Source organism: Juglans regia, chromosome 16, assembly GCF_001411555.2.
Source record: "Juglans regia cultivar Chandler chromosome 16, Walnut 2.0, whole genome shotgun sequence".
Lineage (NCBI taxonomy): Eukaryota > Viridiplantae > Streptophyta > Magnoliopsida > Fagales > Juglandaceae > Juglans > Juglans regia.
In genome coordinates, this window is record NC_049916.1 from 23,902,568 (window position 1) to 23,917,186 (window position 14,619).

Consider the following 14,619-nt stretch of genomic DNA (forward strand, 5'->3'; position numbering starts at 1 on the left):
TCAGATAAAAATTAAAAGTTGAATAAAATATTATTAAAATATATATTTTATTTTAAAATTTAAAAAAATTAAATTATTTATTATATTTTATGTAAGAATTAAAAAAAATTATAATAATTAGATAAGATAAGATAATTTATGTAACTAAATAACGCCTTCTAATTATCTCTCTATTTTGGACCTCTCTTGCAAAATAAAAACTTTTGCTTTTTCGGTTTTAGAAAAACCCATCATCTTTAACGTATCTAAACCCTCATGTATTATTGTTTACAAAAAGTTTGAATTCCCCGTTCTGACTCCTCAGAATAAGGGTTAGATATTGAGATAGTTTTATTTTATCGTATCTTATATTCTCTTATCTCATTATATATTAATATTTAAATACTATTTAAATATATATTTTTTAATTTTTAATTTTTAATTTTTTCATCTAATCATTATAACTTTCTCAAACTTTCAAATAAAAAATAATTCAAATTTTTTAAATTTTAAAATAAAAATTATATTCTAATAATAGTTTAACTTTATAATATTTTTATTCAATTTTTTTTCTCTATCCTTTTCCAAAATTATATAAAACATCACAACGCGAATTATTTCATTACCATTCATAAATTATTTCACTACTATGCCTTAATGCGTCAAGTAATTTTTAAGGTGAAAATTAACTAAATACATTTGTAGTTTGCTTTTGGCCTGACTTTGCTTAGTTTTGGTAATTTTTGTTGCTGTTGTTTTTCCAATATGCCCATTTAAAATTAAGAGCCCTGCATCAAATGCAAATGGTGAAGTAACTATTTGTCAGGTATGAAAAAGGGAAAAAAAGGTTTTACTGCAAGTAACGTGATATTTTGCCATACCAAATTTAGATAATATGACAGGAAAGATTGTGTTATTTGTATGTTTCTCAATTAATATTAAAAGAAATGCATATTATTTTTATAATTATTTATATTGAGCCCTTTTGATCCTCTCTCTCTTGGAAGGTATATTGAGTTCTATGATGCAATGTCTATCCCTATGGCAATAGCACTCTCTGGTCAGCCTCTTCTTGGTCGACCAGTTATGGTGAAGCCATCAGAAGCTGAAAAGAATCTGGTCCAATCGACCACATCAGTAGCCAATGCATCAGGGGGGCATATAGGCCGCTATTCAGGAGGTGCTAGAAGGCTTTATGTTGGCAATCTGCATTTCAACATGACCGAAGCTGATCTTTGTCAGGTTAGCATATTTTGTTGGCAGTCATTCTGTAGGATCCGCAGGCGGTTATTAACAGAAGTTATCAAAGTTGATAGATTGGACTAGAGTCTAGAGTCTTAATGGGAGGACACTGGTAGATATCGGACATGTGTATTTTTTATTATTATATTTAGTATGCTTTTGTTGTTTATTTTTACATTTTCTTTATATGGTCTTTATTCTGTTGATCTGTTGCTTTTGCTCTGAATGTTCAGGTTTTTGAAGCATTTGGTCAAGTAGAGCTGGTGCAGTTGCCTCTTGATGAAACTGGACATTGCAAGGGTTTTGGCTTTGTCCAGGTGAGTTCTACTATTAAAACACTTAATGATTATTGAAGCTGCCTGAAAATGCACCCCTCCCTGTAATTGCCAAGCAACTATTTATTTCCATGCTTAAGTGGAAGCAATGGTGTTAGATGATATAATTAGTCCTATGAAAGATTGATATAAGTTTTCAATATTGCGTGCTGCTTATTGTTTCTCAATCAAATGGTATGATACCAGAATATCATGTTCTCAGCTGCCTCCATTGATGCTCATGTGGTCATATTGGATATTAAGTTTCCTCCTGAGTTAATAGGCTAATGGAATCAATTGTTTGTTGTAGTTTGCACGCCTTGAGGACTCTAGGAATGCATTGAGTCTGAATCAACAATTGGAGATCGCAGGCCGGCTTATCAAGGTATTGCCACTCCATTCTTTGTCCATACTTACAAGACAGGGGGGCCTGCACAGGGGTAGGAGGGAATTCCACTATTTGGACCGGAGAATCCGCATTGGTCTACATTTGTTTACAAGCATCTTAAATGCTAATACAAATATGTATCTGGTTTTTTGTTGTGTGCATATCTCTTATGCAAGTCATCCATTTCTATTTCTCTTGAATATTCTGGTTGGTCTATTAGTCAAATTTTTGTTTGTTAAGTTTTCTTAAATCGATCATTGGCCACCTGAACTAATGTTCTTTTAATTCTCAGTCTCTGAATGCGCGTTCTCGAGCACTTCTCATGCAGAAGTTGGACCGTAGTGGCAATGCGACTAGGTTTGTCTCTGTCTAGATTGTTTTTGTATTTGAAATTGTCATGCTTGACCTGAAATTTTCTTCGTTTGTTGTGCAGTATTGCTGGTTCAGTTGGCAATCTTGCTGTCAATAGCACTGGCCTTACTTTACCAACAACTCCTATCCTAGGAGCTGCTCCTGTGGTATCTCCAGTTTAAGACTGTTCATCCAGGCCGGATTTTTTTTCTGGCCCGGTCCGGAACCCGGTTATCCGGGTTCATAACCGGAACCTCATAACCGAGTTCCGGTTATGGTTTTTGGACCGGGTCAAATCCGGGCCGAAACCCGCATGGTGAAAACCGGATATAGCCTGCCCGGATCCTGGTATTAAATTCGGATTCAAGCCGATACCCAGATTTGTATAAATGAGAAAAAATATTCTTCAGACTCGACTTGATTTCGTTGCTCATCACTCCCCCAACCTCTCTCTCTCTCTCTCTCTCTCTCTCTCTCTCTCTCTCTCTCTCTCTCTCTCTCTCTCTCTCTCACACGCGAAACCCTAGCAGCCACCGTGTCTCTCTTTCATTCTTCACTCCCTACCAGTGACCACGATCTGTCTCGCCGTCGGCCTTAAAAATTTTCCCGATTTCCTCATCTGTTTCTTTTTCTTTTCTGAGATGCCGAAACCCTCTTTGTTTGTTTTCTTCATCCTCGTGCCGTCGTCTTCATCCTTGGTATGCTTTCTTCTCTCTGTTTGTTTTGTTCTCTCTTTGTTGATTTTGAGTTTGTTCTGATGAGAATGTTTGAGGAGTATTTTTTATGAGTTAGATCCTCATGCCGTCGTCTTCATCCGTGGTATGTTTTCTTCTCTTTGTTTGTTGATTTTGAGTTTGTTTTGTCAGAATGTTTGAGGAGTATTTTTATGGGTTAAAATGTCTGGGTATTTGAAAGATTATGATGGGCTTTGTTCAGCTGACGAGAAGTGTAAATCTTCTCGTTGGTGCTGTGATTTGGATCTTCGATCAGTTTCCTCTTTTGGCGATTCTTAAGTTTTAAGGGTTTTTTTCCAGAAGGTTCCTTTTTTGACCCTTTCATTTGCTCCTACAGATATATTACTTATGAGAAGATTGTCAATATGTAGTAAAAGTAATTGATGCATTCAGCTGTGACTATGCTTTTGATGCAGAGAACAGGGTGTGGTGCAGGATTTATATCATTTGTTGGTAACGCAACAATATATTTATATATATATATAAATATATATTTATAGGCAGATTGCTTGATGGGTTGAGAAAATATTTAGAAATCTCTTTTTTGGAATGGTTGTCAGTTATGCACCCTCGTGTCTGTAGCATGTGTATAGCTTTAGATAGCTGAGCATAGCCCTTTGTCTCTTTTACTTGCATTGTTGTGTCTGTTTTTGTGAATAAGGTAGGATAAGCTATAACTCTTTTGACATAACATGGAACTGACTTCTATTTCTGCTTATTGCTTGCAAGAATTGTAATTAATGATAATGTCATAAATTATAATGCTTCCTGTGGTCTTCTAAAGATAGCATCATCTGCCATGACTCTCTACCTATGTTCTCAAAGGTAAAAGTATTCCATTCCATTCCTCCATACCATATTGGTTTAGCAATGAGTTATGATATAAACAGATGCTTGATGTTTCCCTGTTTTGATGACAATGTTTGAGGAGTATTTTTATGGGTTAGACTGTAAGCTTTTAAGTTTAAAGAAACTTTCTAGCTTTTATAGAGATTGGCTCTTTTCCTTGGCTCCATTGTCGATTCTCTTCTATTAATTTATATAACTCCTGCTTTGCTTTATGCTTTATGCTTGATAACAATTTTGGCGTTACAATTTTGGTGTGAGATTAAAAGACTACATAGCTTTTCTAAGTATTCAAAACTTTTATTTTTTGCAGGATCTCTTTCAGTCAATATATCACTTGAAGTTTCTAAGTATTCTAATTGATGGAAGACCATGCTAATGATTTTGTAATTCATATCTTGTAATTTTGTATTTTGTAATGTATTGTATAAATAACAAATAATGTAATATATATGTAGTGGATTGCATGCATTTTAGTTTTTCATTTTTATGTACTTTTATTATTCTTGACAATGTTAGTATTATGCTTTTTAACTTGACTTAGAAATTTTTTTCATAAACTATAGGCTTTTATAAAAAAATTATGATTTTTAACATTATTTTTAATAAATATAGGCTTTTAGGCTTTTACATAAAGGGAATTATGCTCTTCAACATGGATTTTTCTTGAGAAGTCTTTAATATAGGCATTTAAAAAAAAAAGGCTTTTAAACTGAAATATGGACTTCTAAAAAAAAAAAAAAAAACGGGTATAGTCCGGAGTCCGGAACCCAGATTTTCGGGTTGTAAAAATCCGGATTAATCCGAGTTTCGGCCCGGGTCATAACCGGGTATATCCGGGCCGGAACCCGGTTCAGATTTGAAACCCGGGTTCCGGGCCGGGTATGCCCGGATACCCGGTCCGGTACCCGGTTGAACACCCCTACTCCAGTTGTTGCTCCCCTTACTTCAATGACTACTCTTGCTGGACTTGGTGTATGTCTTCAAGTTGCCATTGCTTCTGTGCCAATAGCTGATACAATTGGCGTTCCAAGCGAATGCTTATTGTTGAAGGATATGTTTGATCCAAAAATTGAGGTTGTTGGGCAGATTATTTGAAGTAACTTTCTTTTTATGCTCCTGTTGATGGTAATTTTTCGAATGACCTTATGCTTTTGCAGGCGGAACCAGATTTCGATCTGGATATCAAAGAAGATGTTCAAGAAGAATGTTCAAAGTTCAGAACTTTGGAACACATATATGTAGAAAAGTAAGTTTAGTCTGCAATTTTTATTTGGTCTTTCATTTCTCCTTGATACTTGGGGCCTATATAATATATATTGATATATGTCTATTTTTTTTTATGAGCAGTAACAGTGCCGGTTTTGTATACTTGCGATTTGAGAATGTACAAGCTGCAGTTGCCGCGCAGCATGCTGTCCATGGAAGATGGTTTGCTCGAAGGATGATTACTGCAACATTTATGGTAATTATATTTTATTATGCTTTTTGATACATATTTCTTAATGGTAAAACTAAAGATTGAAATTCTACATATGCATACATGTAGGCTTGTGCAAAAAACCCGTTAGACCGAGCAACCCATCTAACTTAATCAGATTCGTCCGACAAAATACGGTTTTGCTTAGTGTCGGGTTGAACTTGATAAATGATGGGACAAACCGACTCTTAACATTCTTCAAGTGTTTTGGTAAAAACCCTAGGCCGGCAGCCAACTACTCTTTTTTCTGTACAGAGAACATATATGTAAGACTAAACAGAAGAAGACAACTATTGGCTTTCATATGTGTTTCAATAACCTGTTGATCGCACTCTTTTCCTTCTCTCTCTCTCTCTCTCTGTAAGAAAGGGGCACCCATAGTGGGCACCCCTTCACCTCCTCTTGGGGGTTATGAAGTGGCTCTTAAACCACTTTATGAGGCTTGATGACTGGCCCTTAATGGCCAGCCAGGGGGTTACACTAGAGAGGCTATTTAAATAGTCTCTCCCCCTCTTTAGAGGATACACTTGAACAAATAAATTCTCTCTCAAATGGTTCTCTCTAGTCACGGCATCTAGGCTGTGGAACGTGTGAGTGTTGCTCTGGTATTACCACGTAGCACACTCCACCATCGATGTGAAAATCCTGGATGAACAATGATACTGAAGAATCTGTGGAACAATTGCACTAGATCCGAGATATTTCCTATGTGGTAATATTGCTTCCGCTGTATATTTTGATCTATTATTTCCAACATTGGTATCAGAGCAAGATCGGTTGTTCCCGATTTGTGTTTTTGACATACATGTTGTATTTCATTTACGTGAATTTTTTTTTATGCATGATTGTATGTAATATGGCTGCCGAGGTTGGCGGTTACGGTGGTAGCGCCGCTGTGGATTGGCTGCAACCACCCAATCGAACCAACAAGGACACGGCTATATGTGGCAGCAACGTTCCCTAGAAAAAGGTTTTTGCCCATGTCGCTTCGATCACAAGCCGCAAGCAACGCTGCACTGGGTGCTGCATGATGCGCAACACCACAAATGGTGCTGGGTGATAGCAATCGTTGCTCACCAAGGCTGTAAAGATCTACCTCGCGTAAAGCCATGCACCATGGTGGTGCCGAAGGCTGATATGCAGAGGGTAGATCCGCGTGCAGGGCCGCACGCAGAGCTAAGTGCTCTGCGCGGCGCCGCACCTTGGCGCCACCAGGGTCATTTTGCGGCCTCTGCTGCTTGCAGAGGAGCAGCGCGCGCCAACAGAGATGCACCGTCGAGGTGCAGCGAGCACTAGGTGCTGCACGCACCAGTGAGCGGCGGAAGGATGCCGCATGTAGAGGTGCAGTGCAGCGCCGCATGAGGCTCTGCGCAGCACTGGCAGAGTGGTGTTGTGCAGAAGCAGCGCCTCAGGAACGTGTGTGCACCCAGCGGTGCTGCGCGCTGCCATGGTGCAGCGCTGCACACAGTGCAGAAACTCGGCGCCTCTACCACGGCTACGAAGTGCATCGAGCATGTGAGCGCACCAAATGGGTGCTGAGCCGTCCATGGCGTCGCACACACCAGCTGGGTCGTTTCCCATGGTGCTGCTTGCATGCACCGGTTGGGACCACTGCTGCGCGCACCAGTGAGCGGCGGGAGCCCTGGAGCAGTGGCTGAAAGCTTGAAAGGGTGGCGGCGGCGGTTAAATGCTATTTTTTCCGTTACATGCACTGTAGGCTGTAACCGTTGAGGAAGATGATGAATAGTAACCGTTGGTTTGTGGAAGAAGATGAATGGTTATTTGTATTTCATCTATACGGGCTTGGGCTATGGGCTTGTTACTATTTTATTTGAGGCTTTGGTGAAATGGGTTGTGGGCTATAAAACAAATGGGTTGTTTTTAAATAAATCAAGTTGTTCGGCCCGGCCCATATTTTTTAAATCCGGCCCGTATCATATCTGTTAAGAGTGCTTGTAGATTGGGTTGTGAGCCCAGCAGACACAAACCCACTCTCTGGTTGGGCGCCCAAGGGGGTGCGGCCCATTAGCTATCAAAAAAAAAAATAGTATTTTTTTTTTTAAAATGCTTGAGTCATGTTTTGAACCCAAGACTTACACACAAAGACTATAAGCTCAACCATTTGGGCTAGACCCTATTATTGGTAAGTTTGCTGATTTTAGTTATTTATTCAGCATGTTATTGTGGCATATATGTTTTTTTTAAAATATTTTTGCATGTGATTATAGTTATTAAATACATGCTTGCCATGATATTTTTTTTGTCACATTTGTTTGGCATTTTATTTTACGTTATAAATTGCCTAGATTATTATTTTTTGTGAATAATAATTATTTGGATCAAATGTGATGTGATCTTTTTTGTACATGTATTGTGATTACATGTAATTGTATGAGCTTATTTTATCACTTGTATTGTTAGACTATTTTTTTAAGAATTAGTCTTCAATTTTTTAAAAAATGTGATAATCTAGAGGATTAAGTAACCCGAGTTTAATTAGTCCATACTTATGATTGGTTTAAATTGATTTCTTCGATCTAAGAAGAAATTATTTTTACATGAGACTAACTCAGTAGATTACTTATCCTAGTGGGAGTATGGTTGAGATTGATTTGGAATTAATCTCCTATACAATATAAATTTGCGCGAAAATTAAGTTAGAAATTAATAGTTAGACATTGAGGCGCAAGAGATGATTAGGAAGCTTAGCAATTTTTCGATCTTGCGACGTGTATTAATTATTTTTTCTTCTAACTTAGATTAACGCGGCAAATTTCATAGATGTGTGTGTAATGAGATGCGCATAGTTTAGTAACTTTGAGATAACCAATAATAAAGCCTAGAGATTATTTATACGACTTAATCGTCGCATTAATCTCTTCCATGAGCAGTAGTTGGAAACAAATAAAGATTATTTTGAGAGTCAGATAGTTTTAGACCATCATTATTGTAAAACCTCTAAAATGTCTAGAATAAAATTGGAAGTGCGCGTGGGACGCATGCACTACAATTTTTATAGAAGTTGATGGGATCAACTATCATATAGAGCTAAATCACTATTTTGCCTTTAAGAATCTTGTGGGTAATAGAAGAAATTGCGCGTTATTTTTGTAACGCAAAGATTAATTACTCCTATATTTTGAGGTTGAGCATTATAATCTTAAAGCAATTTAGATTACTCACAGATAAGAATATACTCTCTAAAACTTGCTAGTATGTCTGGCGAGTAAAGATATTAAAATCTGAGTGTGCAAGCGTGTTGAGGACATTCTTGATTGGCACATTCATTTTTTTTAAAAGATTTTATCAGTGCACCTTTATGTGGTATTAGCATTGGTAATCTTGCTCAAGTTTTATTTCTCTTTAGCGAGAACAGATAGTTTCTTGCAGATATATAAACTTTGGAGCACCCCTTGAGAGTAATACCAAGCACCTTGGAGGTTTGCATGGCAACTGTGGCAAAAGTCTGAATAATTAGGTATGACTTATCTAAACCTAAACTAAAAAAATTTTGCTCGTGATGGCACTGATGCAAGATAGGTTTTAGGTTAAGATAATTTCTCGCAAAGTTTTTTCTTTTTCTCTCCTATAGTGGATTGAAGAATATGAAAAATATTAAGTATGCAAGAAATAAAGATATATCACTAGTTAGCAGCTAAAATGTCACATACTGCATTTGTTGCACAAAACGATGTTTTTATTAGCGCTTTTAATGCGATATTTGTGAAGTCTATACCTAATTTGATTTAAGACTTATTGAAAGTAGTGGTGTTAGTGAGAATTCCTAGAGGTTTGAAAGTTGGATGGTCACTTATTGACTCAATGGTATTATTTCTCGGGTGGGGAAATGATATACTAAAATATATCATAGAGGCATAGGATGATGGGTGTGAAGTTTGAGAAATTGAAAATTTTCTCGCTAATGAGATCCCTCTCCTTGGTTTAGTAGAGTCAAAGAGAAAAGGCAATATGAGCATTTTCTATGTGAAAGTTCCTATACATGCACACTAAGGACTTTGATAATAATTATGTTGTTTTATCATATAAATGCGATCCAAATCTTTTTTTTTATGAAAATATATTTTTCAGTTAAAATTTTTCCGAAATCGTAATCGTATGAGTTATATGATGAAAACAATTATCTCGCAGTTTATTGACTTGCTGAGAATGGTGTTATAAATGAATTATGGCGCAAAGCAGTTGTTACATTACACTTGAGTTGATATAATATGGGTTGCAGCCTTAATTTTGATTTGTCGTCCTTATATCGAGTTCATTCGCTTTTGAGAAAGGCTAAGTGACTATTTTGTACAAACGTGAATTCTATTAAAAGTCGAGAGGATCTAAACTTGATCATTTTTTTTGGTTGAGTCAAGAAAATTACTCGTATTTTCGGCGAGGGTGGGGAATTGTGGATTTTTGTAACACTTATTTTTGGAAAGAACGTTTTCATCACATTTCATTCCACATTACCTTAACCTTATTTTTTCAAAATTCTATATTTATAAGATCGCCGAAAATAGTGGGAGTAATTCAACAACTAGTGGGAGTATACCTTTGAGTTTGACTTAAGGTGTACCATTAGTGATAGTGACTCCCAAAAGTTATAGAATATAAGGATCCTCATAAATAGCGTGGTAGCTTTATATCAATATTTTCTCGTCGTTTAGAGACAAGAAGAGAATATTTGTAATATGGCTCCGCTAATGGTATTGAATTCACATAGTAGGAATCCCAACATAGAATCTTAGATTCGCTTCACTTATATGATCCAACCTGGGGTTGTTGATCTAATTGACAGGAAAAGTGGAGTTGATAAAGGTATAGATCCATCTCTTGGCACTAATTGAGTTGCATTTAGATAGCTATTGATCGCATATTTATTGAAACTTTTCTTGAAGGTGTTAAATAGCTGATTCTCATAGGAGAATTAGATGGTTGGCTCTTGTGATGTTTAGGCATTAAGTACCGTGAGCGCATGATTGTTGCTAGTACTATTTTGGTACAAAAAGCGAATGAATGCTGCTGGTGCTGTTTAAATGCGGCCTCAACAAACCATCTATTCAAAGATATCCAATGTACCTAGTCGTTTTTTTGTTATTAAACGACCTATTGAATAAATGGGATTCTTTGAACGCTGTTGACAATATTAGAAAACTGTTATCATAAGAGATATTGCGAACTGATTATCTTAGATAATTAATTGTCGCCTAATAAGAGGTTTTCCATACTATGAGGTGATGGACATGGGTTTGTGAAAAGAAGCTCAGATTTCATGTCTTGTGAGATTGTTTTTTAGGAAAACAGTTTCTAGGAGCTCTTGTTCAAAATCCATAGACAATTAATGAGATGGAAAATACTAAAGAATCTAGTTTTGCCTATACTGTTTGATGTTTCCATTATGGTTTGCTCATGGGAGTTAGAGATTAAGTTTTTGTTAGAGGGTAAATATGGCTTACTTGGTTAAGTGAGTTTGTGATGCGATTGTCGTTAATAGTAACGACTAGACTATTATGATTGTCTTTAGGAGCAAAGGCCCTAATCGCTTTACCCTTAATGAAAAATAAATAATGGTCATCTCACATGCTTTTGTTGAGTGTAAGAGATTTAAATGAAACATTGAAGTCGCAAATTAAGTTTGCTGAATAACATTTGTGGTCACTTCGTAGATTCTTAAAAATCTCAGTTAGACTTGCTGACTAGAATCTACGGCTTATATTGTGAGTTTGACCTAAATGAGATTCGCGATGAGTCATCGCTGACTTCATGATTGTGCAAATGACTTTTACATGTAAAAGTTGAGTCTCTTGGTACGAGCATGTTTTGGAAAGTTACTATACATTAGAATGCGCATGTAGAGAAATGGTCATTAAACACCACTTGAGAGTTGTGGTTTAATAATTTGTTGTTGACCATGTGATTTCTCTGTACCTCACGATATTGCTCGTCATGCACATGATACTGATGTGTTCTATGAACATGTGGCGTGATTGGAAGCATTCTTTGGTATGCACACACATTCATCATAAATTTAGGAGTTATGGTGAAAAAGGTATATTGACAGGCTTAGATCGGCTCACTCACACGAGCGATCGCCTTTGGCACTACAAAGAGGTAGCGAGCAAAGATGAGATAATGTGTCACTCAGTACTTGTCTAGAGAGAGATAAGTTCTAAGACACAAAAAGATATGTCGCCTTAGTGGGAGCTAAGATGAGGTCTAAGGACCGTGCATGGTTACCCACATACCATGTAGCCTGTGGTTTAGCCAGATGCGAGATCCTCATTGGCGCTTTGGATAGCGAGCAAATGGAGGGACTCGAGTTAGGCGCTGAGATAGCGACTAGACTAAAATCTGTACGGTGAATTGAGAATAGATATACGCTCTTTCTTTGGGAAGAGAACTCCACCGTAGCATGTATTTCATACTACATGTGCTTTTGCGACCAACAGTAGAGGTGAGTGAATGGTTCCCTGCTTCCTCACCGTGTGAGTCCCGTAAGTTATAATTGATAACCATAATTTATTTATGCCCTTAGGAGACCTTTGACTATGTCACGAGGTTGATGTTTTAGTGTCTGCTACTTTGGCATGTTATCTATGGCCATGAATGATGCGGTCTAAAGAGGCATTGCTGGGAAAGCGACTGGATTGAAACTAAATGACATGAGTGCGAAGGGAAGACTATTTGGTAACACATCGATAATGGTGTATACTCATTGCCGGCAAGTTATGTTGCTTCTTGGGAGTTGCAATATAGCTGTGAGTACATCATGTTTTATGGAGATTGAGCATTGCTCTGAGTCATTTGGACTCGAGAGGGATTAGGGATGCTTAGTCTGATGTGACCAAATGAGTCGGGGCATAACGAGACACTTTTAGGGATGTTGCTATGCTGGTCTTTTCTAGGAGAGATTTGGTATAGTGCTCCTATTTTTCTTTTACAGCTGTGCTCGATGGTCGCACGGCCTATTTGCCAGTATGAATAAGATTGAGAACATATTGAGAGATGCAGACCTGGGGTCTTGCCCACTATGTGTGAGTGTGAGATGTAAGAAAGGGGCACCCATAGTGGGCACCCCTTCACCTCCTCTTGGGGGTTATGAAGTGGCTCTTAAACCACTTTATGAGGCTTGATGACTGGCCCTTAATGGCCAGCCAGGGGGTTACACTAGAGAGGCTATTTAAATAGTCTCTCCCCCTCTTTAGAGGATACACTTGAACAAATAAATTCTCTCTCAAATGGTTCTCTCTAGTCACGGCATCTAGGCTGTGGAACGTGTGAGTGTTGCTCTGGTATTACCACGTAGCACACTCCACCATCGATGTGAAAATCCTGGATGAACAATGATACTGAAGAATCTGTGGAACAATTGCACTAGATCCGAGATATTTCCTATGTGGTAATATTGCTTCCGCTGTATATTTTGATCTATTATTTCCAACACTCTCCTTTTTTTTTTCCCTCCAAATGGGCGAACAAGCGGAGGTGGATTGGTGGGTGGCACGGGAGAGCTGATCGATGAGGGACAGTAGACGAGCGTTGTACTCACAGGCCTGATGGACGGACTCCGCCTCAAGCTCACCGAGCTGCGAGCAGAACCTCTACTCCACCTCCTCGGCGACTCTAAGCCTCTCCCAAGCCTTTTGTAACTCCTTCCTCATCTGCTACTCCCTCTCCTGGCTCGTCCTCAGCTCCCTCTCCAGCTCTTCGTTCCTCTTCCTCATTTTTGTCTCCTCCTCTTCGCTCTTCATCCAACTAGTAATGCCCACCATTTCTCTCTCTTTCTATTTTTTCTTTCCCAAGGCTAGAAATTACAGACGACGGATGTTCCCAGGCTAGAAACCCAAAAGTGACTATTACGGGTCAACATTTTATTCGGTGCATTCTTTTTTATCCCGACCCGAATATTACGGATCGGGTTGTTAGGGACATGGTATGCAAACGGGTCGGGTCGAGGCCAAAACTAGTATGGGTTGGACGGTGCACAGGCCTACATACAAGTGCCACATGCATACGAGGCTAAGTTCCCCAACAACAAATAGGATTATATAGATGAGTCCTAATGATAAAATGGATCCAAGGTTTAGATAAGATGGCGTTTTGTTGTCTTCATTTTGGGGGAGGAGAGAGAAGCTTTGTGTACAATACAATAAATAGGAATCCTCAGGCATCGAATGTGAAATTCCAGTAGCAGAAGATTGTGAAAAGTAGTCGCAGTTACATGGGAATGTAATTGTTACTGCTGCCGTTTACTATCAATACATGAGGAGTTACTATTTGCAGGCCAACAATATTGATAGTGGTTTATGTATCTTCATATGTAAAATTATCTTTTTTGAAGAATGATTTTGCATATGAAAAAAAACTCCCACATTGATTTATGCATTTTTGAACTAAATAATAATAAAATATTATTATTTTTTTATTTTTTATTTGTTTCCTAAAATTAGTTTTTTATATATATTTTACAATTAACATCCATTTTGTATTATCAACTTAATATAAATTTTATATATCAAAATCATCTTAATATAAATTTTACAAAGTTGATTTTAATAGGTAGGAGAGAGAAAAAAATAATAAAATAATGTTTAAAGAATGAATAGTACTTCTTCAAATTTGAAGAAATACTATTTATAGCTATGCAAAAATTTAGAGATGCATAAGCCAATATAAATGAATTTAAAGACATATTCTTTAAATTTAAAGATGAAGATAAAGATTGAGAAGCCACTGCCAATACTTATACTTTCTTTTATCTAATACATGAGGAGTTTCCTGTGGTTGTGGTGTGCTTGGTTTTGGCTCCCGTGCCTTGGTTTGCAATGATTCTGTTGCTTTATCAAAGGTTTTATGTGATTGTGGTGTTGTGTTTTCACATACAAATTTCGTTTTGGTTTACAAGACTTTGTACTCAGACCTTCTGATTAATAGCCAAAAGGTCAGGCTATTAATGAATTTTTCACGTGGATCCTTAACAGAGCCGGCTCAAAGGTAAGGCTTAGAACATAGCCTAAGGAAGGTGATGGGAAATTGGGAACAAGGGCCCCTCAAATAAAACTCAAGTTTTATTTGTATTTTGTGTTTTTGAGGAAAAAAATTATATAAAAGCTATTAAATTAAACTAGTTTTTAGATAAAGCACCATTCTCAATATTTTTAATGCGGGCAAGGCCCAATACAAAATTTTATATCTACATCAATAAATATTTATATTTTTAAATAATGTTTCTAAATTGAAACTTAAGAACATTTACAATGAGGCTTCATTTTTAATTATTAT

At 37.2% G+C, this 14,619-nt stretch overlaps 1 pseudogene; it reads left to right on the top strand.

The window, feature by feature from the left end:
- The first annotated feature begins 987 nt into the window (after positions 1–987).
- Positions 988–13,379, top strand: LOC109006615 (annotated as a pseudogene).
- Positions 13,380–14,619: the final 1,240 nt, after the last annotated feature.